The sequence below is a fragment of the Adiantum capillus-veneris genome, chromosome 12, assembly GCF_014529385.1.
Source record: "Adiantum capillus-veneris isolate H3 chromosome 12, ASM1452938v2, whole genome shotgun sequence".
NCBI lineage: Eukaryota > Viridiplantae > Streptophyta > Polypodiopsida > Polypodiales > Pteridaceae > Adiantum > Adiantum capillus-veneris.
Genome location: NC_140942.1, coordinates 160,915,820 through 160,940,631, shown reverse-complemented (window position 1 = coordinate 160,940,631; position 24,812 = coordinate 160,915,820). Strand labels below are relative to the sequence as shown.

Genomic DNA, 24,812 nt, shown 5'->3' with positions numbered 1-24,812 from the left:
TTTAATGCAGGTATGGATGATGAGGAGTTTCTTTCTTCTTTGTCACCGCAGCAGAGACAGTGGTACGTGGAGCGTCATCGCTCTGGCGCATATATCATCGCTAGTTCCTACTCCATCCGCATCTCCCTCTCTTTCGAAGCATTCGGCGCACTCCGAAGCTTCGGCGGCGACGAGACGAGCTTCACACATGTCTAGACACTCGCGCTCTAGTGGTGGCGGTGGCGGTTGTTGTGGGGATTCCGCCACCGATGCCTCCACACCGCCTCGTGTTCGACGAGGCTCTTTACCCTCCCCTTCTTTGCCCGCCCCCACACCAGCCACAGCATCGCCATCTACGCCAGGTTTTGCACGGCTGACTGTTCCTAGAAGCTACACACCTCTACCTACTCTGCCAGGAGCCACCCCACTCGACACTCCTCGCTTCGGGACCCAGACGTCGGTGGAGACACCTGATGTTCGTACCCCCATCGACACGCCGCTAGAGACCCCTGCCGGAACAGCCAGGTTCACGCGTCACCGGCCAGAGGGCTTGTCTTACTCCATCGACTTCAGCGGCGGCATCATCATGGATGATGATGGCAAGAAGGTGATCTCGCGCATGCGTGGTCTTTGCTCTCAGCTGTTTAGACACTACATACTAAACAAATGGAGTGAAGTACCAAGTGATTTAAAAAACAGAGTCATCAGCATACTTCGTGATGAGTTTCCCGTTCCAACACGGGATCAGCGCTTCAATGAAGACCTGATGAAGATTCGAATGCGCGAATACTGCAAACACAAGCGTTCCGAAGTGCAAAAAGCAATCAAGAATGGGTGGAACAGGCCAGATTGGCTGTCCAAAGAAGATTGGAAGAATGAGAAGAAGGCAGCGCGCGAGAATCCCGACAAGTGGAAGCAACAAAAGGATGAAGCCAGAGCACGAGTAGAGGTAGGGAGCTCGTACCACTTGGGGAGCGGTGGATGGGCATCATTTGAGGCCGATTTTGTAAGTCTTTTCACATTGCTCTTTATGCATGTTCGATAGTTTAGGGTTTATGAGTTTTTTAATTCTAACATAATGAAATCTTTGTATGTTTTGACAGTGGTCGATGACAGGACGTGATCCCACACCGTACGAGCGCGAGTACGCAGGCAGGAAGGGCTTAAACGCCCTGATGGACATTCTCAGTTCTCGCGGCGGCATGGTTAGTATTAGGGCTTACTCTTTTTTATTTTTTGTATTGTTTTATAAATGTCGTTATATGTTTATACTTACTGAAAGCTGTCTTATTGTCTTTTTTTGCAGAATCCGACAGATACGCCGCTTGGACGCGATGAGACGTCTGACTAGACGACGTCAGTTTAGCCGTAGCTAGATAGCATTAGTTTAGGGTTTCTCATAGCTTATGTATCATGAGACGGATTTTATACGTCTTTTTGAACCATGTATATTATTACATTTGTCACCGCAGTTCCTTTTGCCAATCAATTCTTTATGCCTATGATGTTGTACAATTGTCATTATTACATTTGCCAATCAATTCATTTTGTCTATAATGTGTACAATTGTCAATTTTGCAAACAATGCGTCTTGTGGGTGACTATTTTGGGTCTATTATCTACCCTTGCACTTTTTTTAAAAAGTGAATCAAGTACAATATCGTTGATGGGTGAATGCCCTGCCACAAAAAAACATTTCTCTCGGGCGTCGCTAAAACCGTCACTATTTATGGCTCTGTAGCGTCGCTATAGTCTTCTGTGTAAACGTCGCTATAACCGTCGCTATGACCTTCGCTATGAGCGTCTCTATATAGAGACGTTTATAGCGACGTATATAGCGACGCTTATAGCGACGCTCTCGTAGCGATGCTCGTAGCGACGGTTTTAGCGACGCCGGGGGTTATAAAAACCCAGTGTATTTCCGTCGCTAACAGCGTCACAAGAGCACACAACCTCTTGTAGTGTAGGACAAAAATAAAGATCTCACTTGGGCCACCCAAAATTGGTGGCCCAAATGAGCACCTTTATTTTTGTAAAGGCACTAGGTGGTAATATGAGAGGGTATATACGTGATAATATAAACATCAATGTAACTAATCATTAAATGTTATAGCATCAACATTTCCTTGGGTCACAATAAGTCTTCAAGTCAGTGTGGTATGAGTTTGGCAATGCATCAAGAATAGTCTGCCGGCCGATTGAAATATTAGAAATTAGTTCACCTGCTATTATGCTGCATTGTGGGCATGATTAGAAAATCACAAAATCATGACCTTTTGTATACTTTCTCACGTCTAGCTCAATCCTCTGGCTGCTATGATTTCTAGACATAGTAGGGATGATGAACTAGATGGGTTTAATGCTAAGCTCCCACTTGGAATTGCAAGTAGACACTGATCATTGCATGAGTCATTGGAATAGGTCTATCATAGAAACATCAGGATCTTAGCATGCTTTTCTTGATATGTAAGCCGGATGTGGTGCCTAGCAATGTTTGGTCAATAACTATGCCAAATGTGGTGCACTACAGGATGCATAAGAAGTGCTTGAAGTGATCATGTGGTAGGGCTACAACTTCTCACTTGAACTTCTTTCTTGATCTTACTGAATGAACTTACCTCTTCTTCTTGTGCTTCCCTTTTTCTGGAGGTTTCTTTTGACGTAAGTTAGCACCAATCTGGTAGAGGGTTGTGCCTGGCTGCTAAAGAGCAAGGTAACTATTCATTATGCCTTTCAGTATTCTATTTTTCACTACAACAAAAAAGGTGCCTTCGACGCAGGACGTCGAAAAGTGTGTCGAAATATCTGTCCATGTGAAACCGTCGAAATACCCGTCGATATATGTGTCAAAAGGCTTCTTTTCGACGCCTATTTCGACACCCCTACCGACGCGTATTTCGATGACCATATCAAAAAAGAAATTTCTTGGGCAGAGGACAGGCAGCCTGGCCTGTGCCCAGTGAAAAGATGGACATAGCCATAGCCAGACTGCCTGACCTCTGCCCAAGAAAGCGAGAAGCACCAAAATCAACCGTGCTCTCATAAAAATTTCGGTAGATTTCCCTTTGTTTTAGCATAAACTTTAAAAAAAAAACCATATGTATACGCCTCCTAGATGATATCCATGTAGGATCTCACATGAGATTTAAGGCACAACTTGATGGAATTAGACATGAAACTAACTTTGTGCAAAACCATAACCATAACAAACTTCATATATAATGAACTTTGTGCAAAACCATAACCAAATTAAAACCATAACCATAACCATATTGATCAAAACCATAACGATAACCATAACCATAAACAAAACAATAACCATAACCATAACCATAAACAAAAAAATAACCATAACCATAAACAAAATAATAACCATAACCACGTCTAAACAATAACCATAACCATGGCTATAGAAGAAAGAGACACAGAGATGTGTCTGTGTCTCACAAAACATATATAGAAATCCACTGATGGCTCCGCGTCACAACCTGCACATAAAAGGACAAGTCACAAAATTAGTATGATATTACTTCACATATACTTAATTAATTAAATCAACTCACACATATTAATGTCTCACCTCAATCGATCAGCGATATTCTAAGGCCTCCCAGTCTACATGCTCTCTTGCGGCAGCAAGATCATTCAATACTTCATAAATGCCTCTTCGATATCCATCTGTCTTCTCCTGGCGTGTCGGGGCTCGATGCATTGCAAGATTCTGCATTTATACAGAAACCAAAGTAATTAAGAATACATGATTTATCGTGTTTAAAAAAAAAAAACCATAGCTAGGATTGGATTGGAAACTCACAAACTCATAGCAAAAGGTGTCGAAGCCTCCGTTGCCAAGATGAGATGTGCCCCTGGTCATCTGTCGTACCTCCGCGGCCTGACGCTGTTGTCTGAACCGCGTGTCCGCTGTCTACTCATCCTCCTTGACCCAGGGCGGTCACTTTTTAGAACGTGTATGGTATCACGTGAGTTAACCGGAGAGGATTATTAAAAGACCAAAATGTATAAAAATGTATACATACAGACGGGGGTGGGGGGTTTTTAATAGGCTCACAGTGTAAGTATAATATGTATATTGGAGTATTATTAATTACCTCTTGAACGCACGTGATATAGGGGTCTTTTGATAAGTGACTACCCCGGGCTCCTTGATTTGCTACCACGTCTTGTGTGAGATGCCCAAAGGCTTCGGTGAGCCGGTCCTGAAAGATTGATGAGCTGCGTCTCTCGATGTTTCACGGTGTCCCGTGCAACACCCGTGATCCACCTCCTCCGAAAATCTTTTAAACCTGAAGCAGGCTGATACTCTTTCATGATGGTCTCCACTATATAATTGCCTTTGTTGCGATCCTGATCAGGCCAAGGTGTCATAATGGTGGTTGCAAACTGCATCTCCGTGACCTGGAAAACCCGCTATCTCATCTCAGTCGTGACTCCATGTCAACCTGTCCATCTGCCCGTACAATATAGACCTTGGAGGCACTAGGATTGTGTGCCTCCCAAGGTGTCTGAGGTGTGCAAGATGTGTGTCGAGAGGTGTGCCTGGGTAGGACGAGGGTCGTGAGCGAGGAGGGGTCGAAGCATCTGTGGACCCTCCTCCACAGCAACCACCACCTCCACCTGACAATCCCCAAGATCGGCGAGTGTATCTGTGATGCGGAGATGATGACGTACCCGCATCTGCGGTATCCCTAGGTGTCGAAGTGGCCGTGATGAGAGACCTCACATGAGTCGTACCCATAGTTGTCCCTCCCCATAGGCGTCCCCCCCCCATGGGTGTCCCCCCATAGGCGTCGGACCCTCGGGTGTGAAGCCCTGAGGCGTGGTACCCATGCCTTTGGCTACCCAATACTGAGACGCATCTACCATCTGTATGGGCGACATCTGTGTGATGAAGCCCATAAATGCATCCGCACTCATAGACATGGGATCTAGATACTGGTTTGCCATACTAAAGTCCTACACAAACAAAGTAAAAGAAAGCGTCAGAACACCTTTGTTTAAATTAAAAAGACCTTAATTTTAAATCAACGTTTTCACACAAACACTTACAGGCCTCTACTAGTCAGGCATCGTCGATAAGATCTTGCACCGTATCATCGTCTATCTCTAACTGCAGACATAACTCTGTCCCAACTTGTTCTGGCAGATTTTCTTCATCCATTGCATCTTCATCTACAAGTGTCATATCTGCCTTGTCTGCGTCATCCCTCGTATATCTATCAGCTTCCTCTGCCATACCTTCGTCCATCTCATCTACTGTCACAGTTGTATCTGCGGCGTCTGGCCGCCTTTCCTCCAGGAGCTCTTGCCCTTCAAATACTTGTTTATTTCTTGGAGCAACCTGAACCACAAACCACCATTGTCGCTCTCGAGGGTCCGGTACAAAGACCACTTTCTCGGAATGTTCGGGGAGAGAAAATGTGTTGCTCACATCTGTCCAAACCTTTGTAGAATCTATATGCACAAGCTTGTTTCCATCTCTGCGTACTGTTGCATTGCAACCAGAAGTAATCACCTTGAACCACTTCACATCCAACAAAAACATCTCAAACCGTCTGAAGCTAACTTTCAAGATATCTGACACTAGACCACAATAATCGAGGTTGCCCGCTCCATTGGTGAAAGGCCACAGCTCTGGCATCTTTTCGACTGACTGCAAATCATCTTGTGAAGCTTGATTGTCTTTCATTCCCATGATTGTCTTCCAGAGGAGCTCTCCCACATTCTTGAATATATGCATTGGATCCAACAAATGGTTAATTAGTAGATAACCCCAGTACGGCAACGTATGGAGAATGGACAAACGTTTCATTCCTGGAACAGGTTGCCCCTCATGTTGCTCCCATCAGCGACGCCACTCTTATACATGCATAGGACGACATTCAACTCTTGTTTCGTAGGAGTCGTATTATAGATTCTCTACGGTTTCTCTAGCAAACTCTCCGTACTTGTGCACATGCTCATTACATATCCTACGCTTGCGCAGGATTTGATACTTGCAGAGCGTACACAAGCATGCAATCTTTTTCTCCATGTTAGTTGATGAAGTTGTCATTTACAATGATTATGAATGTTGTTTTAATATATATACTCTTCACAATGTAAACTAACTCGCATTCTCTAGCCTTGCCCGATCTCCGCACACCTCGGTCTAGAGGTGAACGGAGATCAGGACCACCTGGTCAAAATCTCTTCTTTATTGGTCAAATCCTATATGGGTAGACACATACGTGCTCTCCCAGGTGTACATGACAATGCATGTAGCCGGAAAAACCCCTTTTCCTCTTTTAGTTCCATAGTTTCTTCTAGAGGGAGAGAGAGAGATAGAGACTTTCTCTATCTACTACTATCTCTCTCTCTCTCTCTATTTTCCTATCTCTATCTAACTATCTCTCTCTCTACTTCCCTATCTCTCTCTCTCTCTCTCTCTCTCTCTCTCTCTCTCTCTCTCTCTCTCTATTTCCCTATCTCTCTCTCTCTCTCTCTCTCTCTCTCTCTCTCTCTCTCTCTATTTCCCTATCTCTTTCTCTCTATATCACTCTCTATCTCTCTCTCTCTCTCTCTCTCTCTCTCTCTCTCTCTCTAATTTTAATTTCCTACGCATACATTTCTCTCTCTCTCTTTAATTTCCTACCGACACACACACACATCTCTCTTTAATTTCCTACACACACACACACATCTCTATTTCTCTCTCTTTAATTTCTTACACACACATACACATTTCTCTCTCTCTTTCTCTCTTTAATTTCCTGCACACACACACACACACATTTCTCTCTCTCTCTTTTTGATTTCCTGCACACACACACACACATTTCTCTCTCTCTTTTTGATTTCCTACACTTTTTGATTTTCAAAGGTTGAAGCCTTGAGCATTCTCAAAGGGTTTTCCCTCTAGAATTTGCGAGTCAGTGGTTGGTTCGCTTTTATCCCCTCAAGCACAGGGATGGCTACTCCAAAGACCCCCGCCAAAACAAGACCGAGTTTTGCAACAGTGCTGGCAGCCCCTAGCAAACTTGATCGCATCACGCAGTTGCAAGCAACTCTTGATCGAGTCTTGGAGGAAAACTTTGAACTCAAATCTCGCCTGTGCAAATTAGAAGAACAATTCAAGTCTATGGCTGACCTCACCACCGACAAGGTAAAGGAGGTTGAGGCAAAGGTTAGCCAAGTTCACTCAACAACCATTGCCCAAGTAAAGACGTGTGTAACAAAGGAAATCTCCGAACAAAAATCTCAAGAAGATAATGCTCTCAAGGTATGCATCGGTGGGCTCCCCTTGCAGTGGTGCACTGTTGAGGACACCCTTGAAGAGGCAATCATCAAACTTAACAACATTATTGAGCCAATCAACATCAAGTCAGAGAATGTCGCTTGGATCAATGATACACATCGTCATGTGCGTCCCGAGCATTGTGTTCTTACCTTCAAGAACAAAGAGGAGCGGGTGAAGTTTCTACGTCAGTCCCGCCTTCTCAAAGAAACCAAGCTTTGGATTGCAGAAGAATTGACCATGAATCAACTCAAGAGTAAAGCGAGTGAGCTTAAGAAGGTGCATGAAGCGCGTAAGCAAGGAAAATGGGCAATCTATCGAGGTGGCAAAGCGATCATCCAGGAATTCTGAAATCCCAAACCAGCTCTCCCCCCAGCCGACCCTTAGGTTTTTGTTTGTTTTCTCCTACCCTACCCTCTTGATGGACCCTCAGTCCTTAACTGATATGTATCAGCACACACTGAGAATGAATCATTGTAATGTTGTGTTCTTGGTCCCATAGGTCATATATGACCTCCGTGGACGATAATCCAATCTATCTATCTATCTATCTCTCTCTCTTTCCTACATACACACACACACTTCTCTCTCTCTCTCTCTCTCTCTCTCTCTCTCTCTCTCATTCCTACACACACACACACACACACACACACACACACACACACACACACACACACACACGATGTAGCTTGAGAGAGAGAGAGAGAGAGAGAGAGAGAGAAGGGGGGGGGGGGGGGGGGGGGGAGGAGAGATCAATAATACTTGCATTGCAGGTTTCCAAGGGTAGATCTGTGCGCGCTTGCAGGCGAAAATGACCGCCTACGCGCGGATTTGGTTTTTTCCCCCCATATTTTTTTCGTCGATATACGTGTGGAAACACGCATCTTTCGACGCGTATAGCCACGTATATTTCCACGCGTATATCGACGCATATATCGACTAGTAGTATGCCCGTCGAAAAGCGTGTGGAAAGGTACAGTGCGTCAAAATATGATGCGTCGAAAGCTGGGTATTATGTTGTAGTGTTTGAATGATTAGATAGACTGCATCCGCTCCAGCTACTGCCTTTGGTTAGTTAGCATCTCTGTCTCATAAGGGGGTTAATTCCAACCACTATTTGGTCTCTGTATCATACATTAAAGAAACTTTTAGTTTATTCCCATGTGTGGAAAGGGAGTTATTTCACAACTTCTATCCCACTATTGACCGGGAAATATGGTTTAGATTGTACCTCAAACAGGGAGATTTTTTCACTCGTGGGAAAGTTTTTCCCATGTTCTGTTTTGGTAAGGGAAAAGAGACAAACTTTTCCCAATGGGAAAAATGAAGGGAACATTGAGTTCTCCAAGTGGGAAAAAGAACACTCATGAGTTTTACCACGAGGGAAAAAAAGCTCCAAGCTAAGTGGGAAAAAGGGCACCCATGAGTTTTACCACAAGGGAAAAAATTGGCTATACTTTTCCCACCTTATAAATGTGGAGGATAAGTTCCCTTGTCGGAAATGAGACTTTATTTAGTCAAAGATTCCTTGGAATTTTATTGCCTCCAACCCACCCTTGGTGCAGCTTGCCAACATACTCCTCGATCCCCTTCCCCCGTCTCCCTTCTCGATCACTTCTCTCCCCTGCCAGACCCTTCCTCGAGTCTCAACATAAACACAAGATGCACAGAGAGATAGCAACAATGGGAGAAAAAGAGAGACAATTTAGTCTATTGACTACAAAAGAAACACTGGCCTGCATAGCTCATGCACCCATGGAATTTGTGCCCTTGTGGTATATATCATGTACTGTCCCTCCCTTGCTCATAGCCACCAAGATTTTGCATGCTTCCTATGCCCTCCCTATTTAAGTTGAGTGCCCAAGCTAAAGATGCATTGGTCAGCTCTACATACCACACAATGTCCATGGCTAAAAGCAAGAGCCTTAGTGCTATCAAGCTACTTCCTATAGCAGCCACTTGCAAGCCTATCTCTCCACGACAAGCCCTATTGCCATATTGCTTCAATTTTTATATGAATAGTTATGGTCCTACACTCCAAGACTCGTGCACAGAGTGCACACCAGACTTACATCGCCTTAGTGAGGTGGCACACAAAGGCGACTCTTTGCCTTTGCCTTGAAGATTTCCACCTCTACCACAAGCGCACTAAAATCATAGAGAAAGGAGGCACATGCCCACTACCACTGTCGCAAAGAGAGACATAAAGCAAAATATGTGCATGGAGGAGACATCTGCCCACTGGCAGCAACCCAAGAGACTGAGAGTGAGGAGAGAATCTGGTTTAGATTCCCCATATTTATGCATTTTTTAGAAAGCAGGCAGACATACGTAAGTTCACATATTAGAATTCACTTTCCTACATTATAGGTGGTGCATTTTCCTATTCATTACCAGAGGGTAGAAAAATTATCTTGTGAGAAATCCATGCCTCTTAGTTCCCTCTAGTTCTTGGCTATAGCTATAATTTTTTGTTGATCTACAAAAGAGGTTGATGGAAAGCTTACAAACATACTCTATGATAAGACTAGAGACTTATATAATGAGCATTTGTTTGTGCTTGAAAGGAAAACATTATGTAATTAGTGAAGTTGAAAATTTTATTCCAAATTTCTTAAAGTCACAATTGGCCATTTTCAAAAAGGTTAAAATGAACAACATCTCAAATGAGAGAGAGAGAGAGAGAGAGAGAGAGAGAGAGAGAGAGAGAGAGATCCTTTTTACATCCTCTCTTATCCCTCCCCAAGGACCCTCCACTGTTGTGTTATCAAAAAGGCCATGGCACAAGCTACCAACCAAGAACCATATTTGCAACTTGAGGGTGTAGAAGTGAGACCAAGATTGTCATCACGACAATGCACGTACCTGAGATGCTCCTTAAAATTCTTGTATGCAAAAGACCTATGTCTTCAAAAAAGAAACCTAAAGACTATATGATCCAAGATAATCTAATCATTACTATGAGACATAACTAGGTCACACTTGACAAACATCTTTATTTATGCAAGATCCCATTGTTATTATCAATCTTTACGGAGGGAAATGATTTATCCTTTTTTTACTTGAACTGGCATGACATGAGTCCTAAACAAGAGCCAATGGCATGTAAGTCTATGATACTATGTATGAATAATTGACATGCAAAGGTTAGAAAAATTGTGTTGCGGACTTAGGAAATCAAACAACACTTACACTTTTTAAATTTTAAAACTAAGTTTACACTCACTTTGTTTGTGAATATTTGGAAAAGAGATATCATGTTTAAGTTAAGAGTGCATATAACATAAGAATCCAATGTGCTTGTAATATCGAGCAAAGGGTATTGTCTAACAAATCAAAAGTACAACACCTTTGAACCTAAGCTACAATGGATAGAGAAATAAGCAACTTATAACAAGATCCCATCAATTAAGTGTCCCATTTCTTTCATATGCAATGAGAAGAACCACTATACTGAATCCAAGCTACGTAATATTGCAAAACAACAGATTGATACATGTTCACGAGCAATCTTTGAAGAAAGACTTGTTAGATCTAGGCGCCTATTTGACGGCTTTCCATAAATTTTGAAAAATCTCAACCATGTCATGTTGACCCATCTCCTTCATTGCAATCGTGATCAATTCTTTATTTTTCATCTCCTTTGTTGTTGCCAATAACTATAAATAACAAAAAGTTTAGAAGAGAGAAAAAATCCATGATCTTGCAAACCTCTCATGGATAAGAAATCTTATGAACCTACATTTATACCCTTCTCAAAGTGCAAGTGTCATTCTTACTCTTCTTCATTGTCTTTTCTGCAAGTCTCATGTGGCTTTGATCAACCTATTCATGTAGAACATTTGAAAGTTTGGTAAAACAAGAAGAAACACCATATCAATCATAAGCAATAGAGCTTAAAATGTGCTTACATTCTCCATTAACATATCCTTCGACCTAGCAAGAGTCTTTACAGGCCTAGAGAACCTTGTCGTAGGTAATTTCAATTCAAAATTATGTAAGAATAGTTAGCACATTCAATACTCTTTTGAATAGAGTGGCCTACAATAACCATTATTGTCTATTTTTTCATAAACAAATATATGTAAAGCATAAGGTAAATCCACACCCCATGTGCCTTGGGACTAGTCAAATGGTTAGGTCATCAAAGATCTACAAATTAAGAAATAAATATGCAAGTAAAAATGTGATACAGAGAGATAATAAAAAACTTAAACCATTTTGCATAAGCTTTGAAATTAAATGAGTGCATAGCATATAACTTTCTCTTTTTAGAGGCATTCTGATTTGTAGAGCCATGCCCATCAAAGGCCTAAAAAGAGATGCAAAAGTATTTAGCGTAAGAGCTCATAGATGTGATATCTTTGTCTTAGATTCACCTAAGGTATCCTAATTCTCAAAATCATTCTTAGCTATACCTATACCTTGTCTCAAATTAAGGAACATACCATCATCTTGTTGATACTTGTAAACTTTGATTCCTTTTCCCTTTGATAAGGATATTCACAAGGCTGTAGCACATAGAGGATCCAAAATTTCAAACAATGGAATGGTAATGTATCCCATAAATCATCACAATTCCAAAAGAAATGAAGAAACAACGACTCTAAAAAAGCAAAAGGTTCTTCATACCCTCGTGTTTGCATTCTCTAACCCCAACACAATTTCCTCCTCATAGTCCATTATGACATGGGTGAAAGTAGTTTCATCCAAGCTTGTCTCATGCTACACATTTGCCAAGATAATATTAGCAATTAGAAGAGTTTATTAGGTATGTTAAAGCTTTTAGATTTAATACTTAATACAAGTAGTTTGGAATTCGCCACTCATCACATCACTTGGCTTTTTTACATTTGCATTTGTGACTTCTTCCACTCCAAATACAACTCTATTGTTCTTTGTTGGCATTACATGGGGATTTTTCACCTCATCCAATGTGGCTTGTTCCACTTCAAGGATAGTTCCATTGTGTAAAGGGATGCTATAGAAGCTAGTTTGAAGCCCCTTGTCCTAGAAAATGGTAATTAGATCAATTCAAAAAACCACCATCAAAGAAAATGGGTCATTTAAACTAAGATTACCATTGAAGGTCTTACCAATGGATTTAAACCTCCCAACCCCATGAGCATGTCATTTTTGGGAGGATTGCGTTCATAGGTGCACATCAAAGTTTCACACATGTAGTCACCATGAGTCTTTGCCTACATCATAACAAAAGAAAACATGTAGAAGTTAGTGTCATGCTTAAACCAAGAGTGATGTAGCTAACAATGTTTTTAATGTGGCCCACCTCTTGTTTTGATCCTCGTGTCTCAACCATGTCATCCTCCATTTCCATAAAAGCGCAATCAAGGTCTATGCAAAGACTATTGCTAATTTCTCCATTCTATTTTACACCATGTTAATATGACCATTATAAAAAAAACAATGTAATCCGATGACTAGAAAACATGTTTTGTACTCTAGCCATCCTTATAGTGTTGCTGTCATGGTAACTAGTCTATTGTCGTGCTATGATGCCACAATCCTCAAGATTTGTACCAAGTGTTCATGTGAAAAGAAAGAGGGGGGGGGGGGGGGGGGGGGAGAGAGAGAGAGAGAGAGAGAGAGAGAGAGAGAGAGACTCCCATTTGGTGGCTCAGGAATGTAGTAATCCTCCATAATAGTCTCCATAAAAGGGAGTTCTACATCTTCATTTACATTATTATCATTTGATGATAAGCTTGTGGGATTGACATAGGCGGAGTCCTTTAGCTAACAAGTAAGAACATACCAGAGTGTCAAGTTAGTAAACTAGAAAATAGTATGGGCATGGTAATATTCATAGCATTTATACTTGATGAATGAAAGATTCTTCAAAAGGACATCTCTCACCGCAAGCTTGTGCATCACCATGCTTAATGTTTGAGGAACTCGTGAAGGTCTTTTGTCAACATAACATGAAAGACAAATGACCAAAAGCCAACTTACAAACTAGGAAATATTGGAAACACACACACATACAACTCACAGAATTAAAAGAGATTCATAATGTATACCTTGGGAGGATCCTCCAAGTGAAGAGCACTCTTCATGAATTGGAGCATGGAGGTACCCTTGAGTGCTTCCATGTAGAAATCCTATGCGGGATAGCACCGTTGTCTCCTTGTATCAATAGTAAGTGGGCTAAGAAAAGAAGGACCACCCCCTAAATTTGCCAATTGAGATTTTTTTTTGGATTTCTTTGTGCATGTCTCCATTCTAGGACCTTGTCATACACATCTTTGACTCTCCACTCGATCTTTTGAAAACACTAGAGTTTTCAAGTCATGCATGTTTTCCTTGATGAATTCCATCAAATTGTTTGCGGTCAATGGATATTTTTGCAAATTAATTTCTGTGAATGCATCCTTCCCTAAATCCCCAAAACCTTCCTTGAACCGCCCTCTAATTTTGTTCATGCTTTTATTGTAAGAAAAGTGTTGTTTGTCCCAACATATTTTTAGAAAAGATTTTCCTACAAGAGGATAGTTATTTTTCACCATGGATGGATAAAAAACACGTTCATGCTATTGGAACCGCATCGGGATGAAGATGCTTCATCTCATGCAACATGAGTAGGCTATGGTTTCCATTTTTGATTGGACGTTGAAAACCTCTTGGAGGATTTCTCCTAATGATTGATTCATGTGTGCATGAACGAGGATTTTCATTAAGGACATGCTTGCTCCATCCTACAAGCATGTGGCTGCGTGAGAAGCTTGTCATTCCAAGCTCCATCCAACCTTCCGATGTCATGTACAAGAGCGCTTTGCCATTCATGCCACTTGATGACACCGCTTGATAGTACTCCCTTGTCGCACAAAACTCCTCGACAAAAGCTACTACTCCCCGATTATCCCACAATGCAATAGTTCCAATGCTTTGATCACTACAACATAACATGAAGATATCGATGCATCATATATCGACGGCCATGCCTTTCCACGCGTATATCGACATAATTAGAGCACGTCGATATATGCGTCGATATACGCGTCGCAATGTGCGTCGATATACACGTGGAAAGTCATTATTTGCCATGCATATATCGATGCAAATTCCCACTGGTATATCGACGCAGTTTGCGACACAAAAAAATTTGGGGGAAAAAAGGGAAACCCACACGCGCAGGGGCCATTTTCGCCTACTCAAATCTTGGCCGAAACCTGCTGCGCAAGTATTATGTCACTCTCCCTCCCCCCCCCCCCCCCCAACCCCTCTCTCTCTCTCTACATCGTGTGTGTGTGTAGAAAAGAGAGAGAGAGAGAGAGAGAGAGAGAGAGAGAGAGAGAGAGAGTGTTAGGCCAAGGGCCAGGATGGACATGCCGTCATGGGGCGCTATATTTAGGGCCTAGGAGTCTATATATGGCACGGTTGGGTGGAGAGTTGCACGGCCCAATCCCCCGTGGTCTCACATTCGTATCAGAGCAAGGGGGAGGGGAGAGCCATGGAGGAGCTATGGAGGAAGAGGAGGAAGCCTTGCTATATTGCATATCCTCTCTCTCTCTCTCTCTCTCTCTCTCTCTCTCTCTCTCTCTCTCTCTCTCTCGATGGTCGTCAAGTCGTCATGGCGGGGGCATAGTCCCTTGATTCGACAGTGAAGCTCACAGGCAGGCCGCGGGAAGCGGCCCTTGCACACAAGACGAAGCCGAAGTCGACCTGCTCGGATCTGAACGCAGAGGGTGGGATGGCTTCGAGCTGCCGTGGGGGGAACTTTTCGTCACAGGGACTTGCCCGGAAACGGTGTACATCATCGACCCTCTCAGCCTCCTTGCTTGCGTAGTCGGCTGCCGCCATGACGACCTACAGGTTCTTTTTTTTCAAAGTTTTTTTATTTTGTTAAAAAAATATGCCCTAACCTTGCCCATGCAAGGGTAGTTACACACAGGCAAGGCCTAGGCTATGCATCCAAGAACTAGTGACTCCCCACCCAAGGTTGCATACAACGATTGAAGCAACCATGGCTGCACGCAATGCTCCGTAAGGGCCATTCATGGACTAACTGACCGGTTTACTAAGATGCATGAGTGTCTCCAAGAGAGGCAATGATGGTTTTTCCAAGGCATGCATGCAGCAGTGCTAGGGAATCAAGGCTTCCAGTTCACCATGAGGCTATGGCAACACGGTTTCTACCTTCGCCATGGATTGCCAATCGAATGCACGACATCACTAGCAGAAGCTGATTCGAGGCTCTTTAGTGTTTTTGAAAGGAATCGATTTGGACACTGGACTCGAGATCCAACACCATGCACGACAAGGTCGTGGGTTGGAATCTTGGCGAGGCTTCAAGGTGCATCTGCTAACGCTCTAGGTATTTTTGTCTATGTTTCGGCATTACTTTTTGCATTCTTTACAATCATCTGCACTTTGTTGGTTTTGTGAATTTCGACTGGTGCAATAGTTGCCGCCCAAGAGATAGGTAGAATTTATCAGGCAAGGCTTGAATGATTCTACGGCAACGCTATGGAAGTTCTCACAAGATTCCAAATTGGTTGCGCATTGGGCAAGGCCCTAGGCAGCCAGAGGTAGAGTAGTATTGAGCATGTGTTTGATAACTCTAGTATGCACTAGCATGGATGATCACGGCTATCGTTCATAGAGCCAAGCAGGTACGAGCTGCATAATTTGCACGGGTTCTACTATTTTTCCATTACAGTTGATATGCATTGAGGATCACAGTTTGATCTTTCTCAGTTAGACTTTCAAGGAAATAATTCCGCAATCTACCACGCGGTAGCAGACAAACTCAACTTTTCATGTTGATTCCAATCATTATGTACACGGTTAACTATGTTGGTTGCCGTTACCTGCTAGTTGAGCAGTTTCTACAAAGGGTCTTACCAAGGGGTTTGACTACGTAGATTTTAACCAAAGGGGTTGGATTGCAAAGGCAACACCCACGGTTCCCAGTGCAATGCTGTTTGTTTTTCAGGTAGGAGATGTGCTCCTCTCCGTTTGAATACTGGTAAGTGAACATTACGTTCAAACCTCCAGGTACGCATCTATTAATTTGGTGTTATTCCATTTTTTGTATGCTTTGCTTGTTTTTTTTTTTCAAGACGTATAAGTACGCTTGAATGTTACAGAGCCATGCCAAGGGCACGTCGGCACAAAGTATTTTTGGCCAAGTGTCCAATCTACCTTTTTGCCTTACGGTGTTACGAACCTACTTGTAGGGTTCGATTTGGCACATGTTGTCACATGGGATACAACATGGTCTAGGAACTCAAGGAGTTTGGTCTAGCCAGTGTGGAGCATGATAATGAGGGTCCCTCTCACTCGCGTCGTAGAGTGTTCGTAGTACAACTCGTACTTGATGGATGTCACTTTTCCTGGCATCCTTACTTGAGACATATTCCATATCTGGAGAATATGAGTCTCTAGGGCTGACACTGGCGCCCAACTCGAAATGATGTGTCGCGACAAAGTCCCTAGGTGCTGGTTGCATCCGTTCATTAGACGAATTGACACACACAATATCAGGAACAATTTTAGTGGCCAAAATTGTTGTGTACTAAGTACAGACTTGTTGTGATTACAAGTGCTATGAAACCACCTTAACGGAGGGTCGTTTCTACGTATAGTAAAGTATGCTACGTTCATGAGAATGTTTCATGGTTGGTTCCTAGGTGTGACCGGGTTGTCACATTCTATTATGGTCCAACTTTTGCTGCAAAGTATACTACGTTCATGAGACGGTCTCATGGTTGGTTCCTAGGTGTGACCGGGTTGTCACCTTCTATTACGGTCCAACTTTGTTGCAATATTTTCACGTAAGTATCGTGGAAATTCTCGTCATGGAATTGCGGTTTGGATATGTTTGTGTTAAATGCATGCACACTAGGTGTTATGGGCCCTAGTGTTTAACACAAATTTATTTCGAGCGACATGCAAATCCATGGACTTTATTCTTTCTGCACCCTTTCGCATTGCTAGTGCAATCTCTCTTGCAGATTTCGTATGAGTTTACACCCTGCCATACAAGGTGATGGCTGAGTATGAATGTTAGTGATTGGTTGCTGGAATCTCCAATCTACCTTCAACCTAGTTGGTTGTCTCCATTCCATATCGAGTATATAGCTGGATACTCAATGGTTGAGTCATAGTTTGTCGTCAGTCGTGGAAGACTGTCTGTAACTGGTTGGGGAAAGTACCTCACTCTTACTACTGTTATTCATCCCACGTTGGATGGGCAGCTTACAAGTATTCTATTTAGTACTAAAGGATATGCTAAGCGCATACGTTAGTAAACTGTGCTAAAGGATATGCTAAGCGCATACGTTAGTAAACCGTGCTAAAGGATCTGCTAAGAGCATACGTTAGCACAATGCATTATGAATAGGTGATTCTCTCCTTATTCTAGAATTTGCTTAGGTTAGGTTTTCAACTTTGAACACCTGTTGTGGTGGGGTTGGATACCGATAGTTTCATAAGTCAAGGACTTAGTAGGTGTGATGACAGAGTATGTTGGCATGTAACCTTTGTTAGGGGTTAACATGTGGTTCTGTGTGTTCCAAAATGTTCAGAAGTCTGACATGAGGACACTCCCTATTCTATCTTTCAATAGCTATGAGCTTTTCAAGATACTCACATGAGTTATCATGAGTTACCATTTAGATACGGGTGGTTGCAAAAGGACAACAATGTTGAAAATCAAGATGTTGCTCTTGGTTTCATTGAACCTCCTCACTGCACCAGGTATCGGTCATATGGACAATTGGCCCGTGTAGAGGATGCCAATAAGGAAAACATCAGTGCTCTTACGAAGATACTACCACTTGTGTTTTCGAGGACGAAAACGCTTCTTCAAGGGGGGAGTAATGTCAGGCCAAGGGCAGGGCCAAGGGACAGGACGGACATGCGGTCAAGGGGCGCTATATTTAGGGGCTAGGAGTCTATATATGGCACGGTTGGGTGGAGAGTTTCATGGTCGAGTCCCCCGCGGTCTCACAGAGAGAGAGAGAGAGAGAGAGAGAGAGAGAGAGAGAGAGAGAGAGAGAGAGAGAGAGAAGTGTGTGTGTGTGTGTGTAGGAAAGAGAGAGAGAGAGAGAGAATTAATGTATGCATAAGAAATTAAAATTAAAGAAAGAAAAATTAAAGAGAGAAATGAAATGAAATGTTATATTAACATCTTCGAAAGGCCAAAGTGACCTATGAGACAAGAAATTTACAATGTGGTGGATCGGATACAAAGTCAGAGTAAAAAGATGACAAAATGACAAATAAAATATTATGGAATCCTAAACTGCTGGGTGTGGACTACACGGCTAAAACAGCTAGCTGGGATAGATAGATCATAGGAGATCCAACATCCATCGTTGGCGAATCTCATCAATCTCCTCCATGGTCAGTAGTCTGACCGGGCGTTGTGCATGTCGAGCCAAAGTGACCTGGATCCTCTGATGCAGCCTCTGTAAATGTTGTGTAGTCCTCCGCAGTCGTGGGCATCTGGATCTCCCTAGCTCAGTCGCTCGTTCGATCAGTAGAGAGATAGGGAAGTAGAGAGAGAGAGAGAGAGAGAGAGAGAGAGAGAGAGAGAGAGAGAGAGAGAGAAGTAGTGGAGAGCGATACAGAGAGAGAGATAGGGAAATAGAGAGAGAAATAGAGATAGCGAGAGCAAGATCGAGAGAGAGAGAGAGAGAGAACGAGAGATAGGGTACGTAGACAGAGAGAGAGAAATAGAGAGATAGAGAGTGATATATATATATATATATATAGAGAGAGAGAGAGAGAGAGAGAGAGAGAGAGAGAGAGACACTACTAGAGATGACTTCAATATTGACGCGAACTTACCGACGTCATTGGCGGGCATCCGTATGTGCATCGGCAATATTGGAGGGAGCTCAGATTTTTTAAAAAAATCAAATTTCAATTTCTGTCGCGTATACCGATGCAGATACCGACGCGTATACAACAGCGTATATCGACGTGTATGAAAAAATGCAAACGGACTTCGAAAATGGCTTCTATGCCTACCGAAACCATTCGTAGTCCATTAGATAGTCTTTAGGCAATGTCAAGAGCATGTATGGCAAGCCGTAGGTCAAACGGATAGAAGAAACGCCAAATACACAAGCCGTAGGTCAAATCCGATTGGATTTCGGAAATGACTTGTATGCCTATTGAAACCATCCATAGTCCATTAGGTAGTCTTAAAGAAATATCAAGAGCGCGTATGGCAAGCCATAGGTCAAACGGATCGAAGAAACACCAAATACACAAGCCGTAGGTCAAATCCGATTGCGTTTTTCTACAGAAAAACGCAGACGGACTTCGAAAACTGATTCTACGCCTACCAAAACCATCCGTTGTCCATTAAGTAGTCTTAAGGAAATGTCAAGACCATGTATGGCAAGCCGTAGGTTAAATAGACAGAAGAAACGTCAAATACACAAGCCGTAGGTCAAATTTGGTTGGGTTTTTCTACGAAAAAACGCAAACAGACTTCGGAAATGGCTTCTATGCCTACTGAAACCATCTGTAGTCCATTAGGTAGTCTTTAGGTAATGTCAAGAGTGCGTATGGAAAGCCGTAGGTCAAACGGATAGAAGAAACGCCAAATACACAAGCCGTAGGTCAAATCTGGTTGCGTTTTTCTATGAAAAAACGCAAATGGACTTTGGAAATGGCTTGTATGCTTACCAAAACCATCCGTAGTCCATTAAGTAGTCTTAAAGCAATGTCAAGAGTGTGTAATGCAAGCCGTAGGTCAACGGGTTTGAATTAACGCCAAATACACAAGCCGTAGGTCAAATTCGGTTGCGTTTTTCTAAGAAAAAACGCAAACGGATCTCGGAAATGACTTCTACGCCTACCAAAACCATCCGTTGTCCATTAAGTAGTCTTAAGGAAATGTCAAGACCATGTATGGCAAGCCGTAGGTTAAATAGACAGAAGAAACGTCAAATACACAAGCCGTAGGTCAAATTTGGTTGGGTTTTTCTACGAAAAAACGCAAACGGACTTCGGAAATGGCTTCTATGCCTACTGAAACCATCTGTAGTCCATTAGGTAGTCTTTACGTAATGTCAAGAGCGCGTATGGAAAGCCGTAGGTCAAACGGATAGAAGAAACGCCAAATACACAAGCCGTAGGTCAAATCTGGTTGCGTTTTTCTATGAAAAACGCAAATGGACTTTGGAAATGGCTTGTATGCTTACCGAAACCATCCATAGTCCATTAAGTAGTCTTAAAGCAATGTCAAGAGTGTGTAATGCAAGCCATAGGTCAATGGGTTTGAATTAACGCCAAATACACAAGCCGTAGGTCAAATTTGGTTGCGTTTTTCTACGAAAAAACGCAAACGGATCTCGGAAATGACTTCTATGCCTACGAAAACCATCTGTAGTCCATTAGTTAGTCTTAAATCAATGTCAAGAGTGTGTATGGAAAGCCGTAGGTCAAACGGACAGAAAAAACGCCAAATACACAAGTCGTAGGTCAAACCGGATCCGAAGTCGATAAAACGAGAACTCTTGAGACCGTTTACATGGATTGTCTGAAGAGCACGTCTGTGTGTGTGTACGTATGTTGCACCCACAAATATAGGCTTTAATTTGACCAATAAAGATATGATTTACCCGGTGGTCTTGATCTCCGTGCACCTCTAGACAAAGTGGAGATTTTAATCCACCCGGCATGAAGAGATTGTGTATTTTTCACGAACTACCGTACTGGATTTGCTTATTAATCATCTGCTCGACCCAATGCACATTTTTAAGAATGTGGAAGAGATCATATGGAAGACCATTACTGGAAAAAGGGAGAGCAAAGCTCAGAGAGATGACCTACAAGCTGTGGATCGAATGCTAGAGATGTGGCCTCGACTAAAGTCCAATGGAGCGTATGCTATGTCAAAAGGACCATGGGTTTTGAGTCGTTCTGAAGAGCAACAAGTGAAGAAGAACATATCTTCTTTCCAAACTCCTTCTGGGTGCATGCGATGTTTGAAAACGGCCTTTACTAGAGATGACAATCTTAATGGTCTTAAGTCGCATGATTGGCACAAATTTTTACAGTTTATCTTACCAATTTCCATAAAATATTGTCTGACAGATGACATCAGATGTACCATTTATAAAATTAGTGAGCTAGTGCGTTGGATCTCATCAAAAGAGATAAGAAAAGACAGCATGGATGCAGCTCACTTGAATGCAATCGAAGCAGTATGTATGGTGGAGAAGTATTTTCCAACGAACATTCTTACCATCCAAATGCATTTGCTTGTGCTTGTGGTCGATGAAGTTGCAGTTGTTGGAACCGTCAACAGTAGATGGATGTTCTTCTTGGAGAGATTCATGAAGACTTTAAAGGGGTTCGTTCGTCAAAGAGCTCGTCCTGAGGGTAGCATGGCTGAAGGATGGCTTGTTTATGGTTATGTTTAACTTTCTGGTTATGCTTATGGTTATTGTTTTGTTTGTGGTTATGGTTATCTACATTATGGTTTTGATCAATATGGTTATGGCCGGTTATGGTTTTGATTTGGTTATGGTTTTGCACAAATTAAGTTCGTTATGGTTATGGTTTTAAGTTGGTACGGTTATGGTTTTGCACAAAGCTCATTTCATTTCTTTCATTGGCCTTAAATCTCATGTGAGTTCCTACATGGATAGCATGTAGGAGGCGTATACATGATATGGTTTTTTTTGAAAAGTTTATGTAAAAACAAAGGGAACTCTGTCGAAATTTGTGTACGTGGGAGCACGGTTGATTTTGGTGCTGCTCACTTTCTTGGGCAGAGGGCAGGAAGTCTGGTTGTGGCTGTGTCTATCTTTTCACTGGCACAGGCGAGGCTACCTGCCGTCTCCTCAAGAATTTTTTTTTTTGTTATGGTCGTCGATATATGCGTCTATATATCCGTCCATATCTGCATCTCTATCTGCGTCTATAATTGCGTCCATATGTGCGTCGCAAATAAAGCCTTTCCATGCAAATATCAATGCAAATAGCGACAATTTTACAGGGACGCAGATATCGACGAGTGCATCGATATCTGCGTCAATGACACCTTTTTTTTGTTGTAGTGGATCGGTGCTATACATTAAAAAAAATGCAAAGTATAAATATTTGCTGCCTCTCTCTCTCTCTACATATTAAAAGAATTTCTTACCTTCCTACACATTTCTTCTCCATGAGATCCTTCCTGTATGATGTGGTGATCTACTTGGCAAGCCTTTCCTCTTTTCCATTGTGTACTAGTGAGCAGCACTAACGTTGCGGACTATACTGCATGACCACACGATGCTTTTAGATCTCTATTCGCTAGGAGAGGTAGATGGATCCTGGATTTCAGTTTTAAGAGAAAGCAAAGCAAGGGTGCTCTTGTAGGGCAGGGAGTCATGGCCTTCAAGAGAAAATTATGAAAGTAGTAGTGCAAGACATGAGAAGCAGCGCTCAAACAGAGAGAGAGAGAGAGAGAGAGAGAGAGAGAGAGAGAGAGAGAGAGAGAGAGAAGAGAGAGAGAGAGAGAGAGAGAGAGAGAGAGAGAGAGAGAGAGAGAGAGAGAGAGAGAGAGAGAGAGAGAGAGAGAGAGTAGTGTGCGCTCTTGAGAGAGAGGGAGGGTGCAAGGTTAAGTTGTAGCTGTAATATTAGCCTGCTTAATGAAAATCATAACAGAGCTACCCCAGACTTAGAGACCACACTATTGGCACACTATCTAGGGACGCTACTACAGGCCACAAAAGAGAGAGAGAGAGAGAGAGAGAGAGAGAGAGAGAGAGAGAGAGAGAGAGAGAGACAGAGAGAGGACATTTTTGGAGCGAGACTAATTATACGTCTCCAAGGTCAAGCTCTAATTAGTGATCACTGATTCTTTTCCCGGTATAAGAGAGAGAGAGAGAGAGAGAGAGAGAGAGATCTTGCTTCATGATCTAGCTCTGCATGTGAGTCCAAACGTCGTGTACATGATGTGTAAAGGGAGGTGCCAACTCTCCTTCATTAATCGTGGTGCTTGGAGAGAGAGAGCGAGAGAGAGGATGTTTGGGATCTAGTGATTCCTGAAGGCGGCCCAACATCCATGCCAAGGCCTTTGGCCAATAGAAGGAAGGCCAGGAACATTAAGGAAGCTGCACACAGCGCGGAGGTACATAATCATGTCAGGGATGCTTAGCAGCGCTGCAGTGGCCCGTGGAGGTCAGACTACAGACGTAGCTAATTGCGTTCGCATCATTCGAGAATCGAACTTCATGTTCTTTTACTGGTTGCCATGGTGTATGTTCGTCAAGCAGGCCCGATGGGTGCAACACATATCACGGTGCACTTCCATGCAGTACAACAGGTGTGTAGTACGTGAAATTGATCTTGCGTGTGCCAGCGGGACCTCCAAATTTTCAAAATTGAAAATATTTGAAGTTGACATGTGTGCAGAGTCTAGTTTATTTGGGGAAAATCATTGGTCCAATCATACAAAACTCCTTTATTTTTTCAAGAGGAAATTTTAGAAATTAGGTTATTTTTGGGTCTTTACACTATTTTTGTCTATTTTGGGGCGGAGTTCCTCTTTTTCCCCTTGGCCTCGATCGGCATTTTTAAACGGCATGATATTAAGTTGAGACACTGATAGCACCGTTAATTGGAATCCAACCAGGTTAAGAAACACAGTCGCATGTGTGTGTGTGTGTGTGTGTGTGAGAGAGAGAGAGAGAGAGAGAGAGAGAGAGAGAGAGAGAGAGAGAGAGATGAAATGTATGTAACGTGAGCAAAGGGCCTAAAAGACCTATGAGATGTACATCATTATGATCATATGATCCATATATTGGCATGAAAATATTTGAAGTTGAAATGTGTAGCACGGTCCAGTTTTCGGAGAAAAATATTGTTCCAATATACAAAATTCCTTTCCTTTTTTTCTTCAAGAGGAAATTTTAGAAATTAGGTTATTTTTTGGGTTTTTACACTACTTTTGTCTATTTTGAGGCGGAAATCCTCCCTTTCCCCTTGGCCTCGATTGGCATTTTTAAACGGCACGATATTAAGTTGAGACACTGGTAGCACCGTTAATTGGAATCCAACAAAGTTAAGAAAGACAGTCGCATAAGGCCGAGGGGGGGGGGGGAGAGAGAGAGAGAGAGAGAGAGAGAGAGAGAGAGAGAGAGAGAGAGAGAGAGAGAGAGAGAGAGAGAGAGAGAGAGATACATAGATTTTATTATCGTCCTCGGAGGTCAAATATGACCTATGGGACCAAAATTACATGTGATGTAGTATGTGTATGGCTAATGAGTGACTCTCGATGCTCCAAAATTGTAGTGATGAGAGTCGCAATGGAGAGCCCACACTTTGGCTGGGAGAGGAAACTGTGTAGGTCTAAGTTATGGCTGAAAATGTGAGAGAATCAAGTTCGGATGTGATCAAAAGCTGAGCACTCTAGTAGTGTGTGGTACTCAGACTCTCGAACTTGCAGTGAGCATAATGTGCGCAATCGATTTGACTCTTCTCCATTTCCCCAACGCCCTATCTCGCATTGAAGGAAATGGGAGCTAAGCCGACTTGCTGCGATAGTGCGTATCGCGGACAAGGGAAT

At 42.6% G+C, this 24,812-nt stretch overlaps 2 pseudogenes; one reads left to right on the top strand and one right to left on the bottom strand.

Annotated features, from left to right (window-relative positions):
• The first annotated feature begins 6,946 nt into the window (after positions 1–6,946).
• Positions 6,947–7,775, top strand: LOC147446778 (uncharacterized; annotated as a pseudogene).
• A 5,328-nt stretch (positions 7,776–13,103) lies between these two features.
• LOC147446777 (uncharacterized) lies at positions 13,104–13,996 on the bottom strand (annotated as a pseudogene).
• Between the last annotated feature and the right edge of the window lie 10,816 nt (positions 13,997–24,812).